The following is a 6,476-nucleotide window of genomic DNA, read 5'->3' on the forward strand; positions in this document are numbered from 1 at the left end:
GTATTAAATTAAAAAATAATCCATATTGGAAATGGGTAAAGTAGAATTTCAACAATATTTTATGGAGAAATCACGAGATAGGAAATGTATGGATTAAAAAAATTGTAAAACAAGGAATAGTAAAAGATATAAAAGTTTAGTTCAAAGTTAATAAAATACTAATAAATTGATTACAAGGCAAAGCACGGTCACAAAAAGAAGGGGGAAGGTCAAAGGAAAATAACAAACCAACTGAGGGGTCAAGTAAAAAACAGGAAAAATGAAGTCAATTAAACCTGATTCAAAGTTAATAAAATTAAAACTGAAATCAACGTTCTAATGATAAAGCCGTTGAATGATGGGCTTCCACTATTTTGTGGAGGGATTAAATCTGATGTTGTGCAAGATGAAGAATTTCAAATTATCCGACATGATTAGGCAGTCAAAAAGTATTTTTGGCTCAAATTTTTGGGGGTGCTTCACACATGTTTTAGAGAATCTACGGACATATTTGACCCATAGATAGGGTAGTACCCATTGTACACATTGATTGTCTTTATTGCTAGCATTTCTTGCAATTACTAACCCGTTGTATGTTATTTTCTCTAGAATTTCAGTGTCAGTAATTATATTTATTCCGTTGTTTCTTCATATGACAATCAGATGAATGGCTTTGCAAGGAAAGCCATTTGGGTATTGGCTGATATAGGTTTTCCTTGCCATTCATATTAGAAAGCCTGTTTTGCTTTACTCTTTCTTGTTTTAAAGCTTTAACAACTTGATTATACCATTATTTCTTCTTATTCTTTTATTAACTTTTTTTTTCTGGTTTTGTTTTGTTTTTTCTTTATTGTTAAATTTAAAGTAATTGCTTGAGTTTATTTCCTTGTACATGATGTGCTGCCCCTTGTACTTGATGTGCTGCTCTCCTGTTTGGCTAGAGGAAACAATATTTCTTCACAGTATTGACCCGTGTTTTGCATTCGTTCAATGAAAGACGTTCAATTACACATTGTTCATGTTAAGTGTTTTCTATAAGTATATTTATTAAAGACGTTGTTTCTGTATGTATGGACTGTAAGATTTTTAATTTATTTTAAATCGGTGGTTGGTTGTCTGTTCACATGGCTGGATTGTAGACTTTTTAGCCTTTGAACAAGTATTTAAGCTTGTTCCACTTTTCTATAATTGGCTTGATAAATCTCACGGGTTCGAAATCCTCATATAGCTTTATTTGCTTATTTAATTTTCATTAAGTCAGTTGTTTGGTTATTTGAATCTATCTACTTGAAAGTAAGAACCAGTCTTTGAGAAAAGACAACAATATATCTTTTACAAGGCAACTCAGCTATTTGAAGACTACATATCTTTATTACCAGTAGGGAAGCCACTTATTTTATGTCCCACATAAGCATGGGATGCAATTTTTGTAAATTGTCAAGGAGTTGATCTCTTTTATGTGTTGTGAACCATGAAGAAATGATTCATAATCTAGATCCCGGTTTTATGTTTCTTGTGATCAGGAAGAAATTGCCCTCTATTTGTAACGTACATGCCTACCTTGACATGATGGTAGTGTAGTTGAGCTTCATGGTAAAATTCTATATAGTTTACAACTCAGACGACATTTTTTTATTGTAATAATTTAAGATAATTTTTAAAAATAGGTTCTCGTTGAACATTGATGAGATTTATTTACAAATATCATTGTAATAAAACATCACATACAACATCTTATGAATAAACGACATAACACACTGTATCCAATCTTTTTGATTGAGAAGAAATCTGCAGTAAAGCTCGATTCCCAAAAGAATTGAAGCTAATATTTTTTTTTTGGTTATAGTGTCATTTTGTTGTGTTAAAAGCTAAATTGCTTGTGTTTTTAAAATCGATAATGTGCTTGGAATGGATGGGTCTAAAATCATATTGACTAGAAATGAGCTCAGCTAGCAAATATTTGATAAAAGTCAATAATTTTTTATTAATAAATTGAAAATATATCATGGGTTATTGAGTAGTTATTCTTAGTAAGGCTTTCATTAAATAAAGCAATAATAATACAATTCATTAGAAATACCAAGTCAATTATCTAATTGACAAAATTTTATGATTTTATAAATGGTTCCTCTTATCATTACATAAAGTAACAATGACGCAATTCATTAGAAATACAAAATGAAATTATTTATTTGACCAAATCTTATATATATGATTTGATTTTATATTTTTTTCCTTTTATCATACAAATGTTTTGAAATGTTTTATTTTATAAAATTTTAAAGCTAATTTATATTATAAATAATGAAGTATTCTAAAATAATTATTGTTTCACTTTCACTTCATAGGTTAGTCTTTGTATAATTGCAACTTGTTAGTGTCTCATTGACTTGGATGATATAATATACATATAAAGATTTAGAAATTTTTAACAAAAAAACTATATTTTTTAATTAGAGACATTGTATGAATAGGTTTTGTTAAATGGTATGACAATGGCACTATAATGGATACTTAGCTATTAAGAATGGCAATACAATGGACGCTATTAAGAATGAATTGCTGCTAAAATAAAAATGTAGCTTCCTCCCCTTTTTCTTAGGGTTATAATCAAAATATGGCAAACTTTGTTATTTGATTAAAATGAGAATATACAAACACCCATTCAAAAGTAATAAAATTTTCGAAGGCCTCTTCAAATTGATCTTGTAATCACTTATTATGTATACATTTACCCCTAATAAAATATTGGCAATAATATTAGGGAATTTAATTTCTTAGTTTTTTAACTATTTAAGGATTGAGATTATTTGATCATTGTTATCTTGACAACATTTATGAAGGACTTGCTCTTCCCATTAGTGCGAATATATACTTTATAATGACATTGGGTTAACATAAATTTTGACGGTACTGTAAAGATAGATTATGATGACATCACTAAAGGAAACCTAAACAAAGAAAGACAATAGGAGTAATTGGAGATGAGGTAATAAATATTAAAGTCTATATTTAAAAAAAACGGGTTGAAAGAATTAAAAATGATGTTAATGAAAGCATAAACCATGTCAGGTTGAGTTTAAGTACCAATATGATATACTCACTCAGGTTGAGCATAAGTACCAAAGATGATATCTAGTGAGTATAGTAACATGATACTAGATTTACTCTTATGGAAGATGAAAAGCATTGACGTGTAAAGAGATATTGAAATGCATAGGGAAGAATGTCCTTGGAAGTCTACATACAACCAAGTTGATGACCCAGTAGCGTACTCGATAATTGGAGAGTATTCCTTAGATACACAATTTTTTTTTCCAATGGCCTCAAGAAGGAAGAGAATGGAAAATATAGTAAGGCCTTCTTTTTAGCCTCAACAAGGAAGATAATGGAAAATAGAGCATGACCTTATTTTTGAAAAAAGTTTACAGTTGAGTAATTCACAATAACTTTTAGGAGCTATATTAATCTTAGCTCAAACATATCATGATTGAATGCCAAATCAATTCATGGTTTTTTCTTTATCAAGGTTGTGATCTAGTTCGTGTCATTTGAGGTACCACAAGATTTGTAGGATCATAGCCTCATTATTAGCCCACATTGGCCAACAACACGCTACAATTGTCTAATTAATTGTGTGCTTAAACTTGATATTATAGATAAGCTATATTGCCAAAGCTTGGAGAAATCTCTTCAATGTAGGAAAAGGATACTATCCTAATAATATTCTATGAAAGAAGGTGCTTATCATGAAGTGGGCAATTTGACTATTATATAAATAATAAGAACGTGTAAAGTTGAAATGGGTTACATCAAATAGAAGAGGCTACCAAAACTATGGGCTTATAAACACTAATGATAAAACATTGTAATACTAATAATAATAACTTACGACTCTTGGTTAAAGGGTAGTTTGGGCCATTTTCATCACCAAAGGCAAATAATTTTTTTTAGGGCTATATTATTCTTTGCTTTGATAATTGCATTTCATCATTTCCATATTAAATGCACCGCATAACATCATAACATTATTCATATTTACAACATTCTTCAACATCATATGAAATTATATAGAAAGAACATCATCATCAATGTAACGGAACATAAAGGAACAATAGAAGAAAAATATTTGCACATAAAGACACCAGGATTGGTTAGAGACTAGGGCAAAACCCACTATGGGGAAAACCCTTTCAAATTCTTCTTCTTATTAGATTGTCATTGAATGATTCAACAAAAGAGAGTACAATGATCCATATCTTCATCCATACAACTAAACAATATCCATGAAGATGATCCTAGTAAAATCAATCTAACAAAATCCAAAAGAAGATTTCAGCAAGAGTACTAATCAGATATCACTTCATCAGGTTGTAGTCAACTTCAAACATTTGTTATCAATTATGGTCAATTGTGGTAAATGACGAAAAAAAAACATACTTTCCAGCTGAAGGGAAGACGTGTTGTGTGTGTGGTTGAAAGGCTTCATCCCCATGGATGAGCTGACCAACGCCCGGTTGCAATCGAGATTTCTCTGTGACATGCCTGTGGCTAGTACCCAAAACTCTAAAACAAAGATGCGAGCTTCAAACCCTACAATTTCACCTTCATGCAGACCCATTCTCCATAGACCTGCCTCAGGCTTGTGCGAGCCAAAACTAAGGAAGAGAAATGGAAGTATGATCCAAGATGATTGTCCAAATGAGGGTCACTTGACTTACAGTTATAGCCTTCCAAGGGTGACCACTATCTTTTGGGCTGACTTGATCAAATATGCACGTGGGGCTTAATTAAAAAATACTCTTTCCCTTGTCCAAATTGAGCGATTCAATAGTCAAAATTGGTCCTCTAGAAAAGAGTAATCTTGTCCCATGGTTGGAATTTTTCACCGAGTTGCCAAATTAACACTCCCTCTTAGCTAGGGGGAATTTCCAACAACATCATGTAATCATCGCAACTATCCTATCATCAAATCATATCCAATCTCAAGAATCTTGTCATCAAATGTCTTCACTGCTCATCTTGGTTCATCTTTGCTTATTCCTGCTTATTTCTTGATTGTTCCTACTCCTATGTTGAACATTAACGAATCTAAAAGAAGAATAATTTGACATCGGAGGGGAGCCTAAGCTACCACCCTCCATCCACTAGGGAGCCACTGCTACCACCCGGAATCATTGCTAGTGGGGAGCCCAATGCTACTACCCGGGAAACATCAGTGTTGAGCCAAATCTACGACTTGCATCAACATCAGAGAGCCTAGATCAATCTGGAACAACATCAAGGAGCACATCTCAACCTGAAACCACATCGGGGAGCTTAGTCTCAACCCAGAATCTCATGGGGGAGAAAAACATCTCCAACCCCATATTGAGCAATAGGTAATATAGGGGAGCACATCTCAACCCATCCTATTGCCCACTGATCTTCCCAACAATGACCCTTAAGAGTCGTGGTAGAAAACCTACATCATAATCAACTTGGGTTGTACACCCCCAAGTACACTTTCAACTCGTTGACCAAATGGGGAGCAGTAATCCTGTAAAGTTTTGTAGATGTTCTATGCTAAGAGCAATTTCACTTTTCTCACAACAATCATACAAGTAGATAAGAAAAATGCAGATAGAACATATAAGCAGATCTTACAGAAGACAAATCAGAAACAAGAAAAATGTATGTGTTCGTTTCGGCGGTCAACAGGATGCTTCAACCAGCAAAGTCTCCTTTGGTCAGCCAGCCCAGCATGTGTCACAACAAACCTCCAGGTAGCTCGTACTTTAGGATGAGAGAGGAAGATGTGAGTTGAGTTGTATTCAAATTCTCTCCAACTTTTCCTGTATATATATCCATCAATGAGGGTGTGTGACACATCTGTTGGGCATGTGAGCCTACATTACAAAACTGGCTGACCTTGCACATATAATTCATTAAGAATAATAAATTCAAAATATAAGTTCTACTCATCGGATTAAGACTATTTTTATATGGATTTTACACCTCTCAGAAAGAGGAATCCAACAAAAATATTACCCTCTTAATCTGAGCATCAGAACATGGAGTTTGGACCTAGTTGTCCAATTTTAACACTCCCTCTCAACTAGGGAGAACTCCATCTATTAGTGCAATTAACATCGTGAGTCATCCCGCCGAAACTTGCTTTGCTGGCTTCTTTATTTCAGAACAGAAGTGGGTCAGTCACAAAGACATCATTCCCCGACTGACATAATCAGTCCAGAGGTCCCAGACCTCACAAATCTTGATCCCAGATCAAGTGGTTGGACCATGCCATCCTAGATAGAGAGTACGGCAATCTTTGATGCGTCCATCAGTCTTTGCTAATAGTCTCTAGCTTTTCCACACCTCATTGGCCAAATGAGAGGTACTTCCCATGAGCCCTGAACTCAATGGGTAGGATGCATACGGGGCACAGATTAAATGAGTGGCGAACCAGCTCAATAATCACAAGGGTGGGGCAGAAGCATTATGAGTGCTTATAG

The sequence above is a fragment of the Pinus tabuliformis genome, chromosome X (assembly GCF_031772625.1).
Source record: "Pinus tabuliformis cultivar Carrire ecotype Pingquan chromosome X, CPIR1, whole genome shotgun sequence".
Lineage (NCBI taxonomy): Eukaryota > Viridiplantae > Streptophyta > Pinopsida > Pinales > Pinaceae > Pinus > Pinus tabuliformis.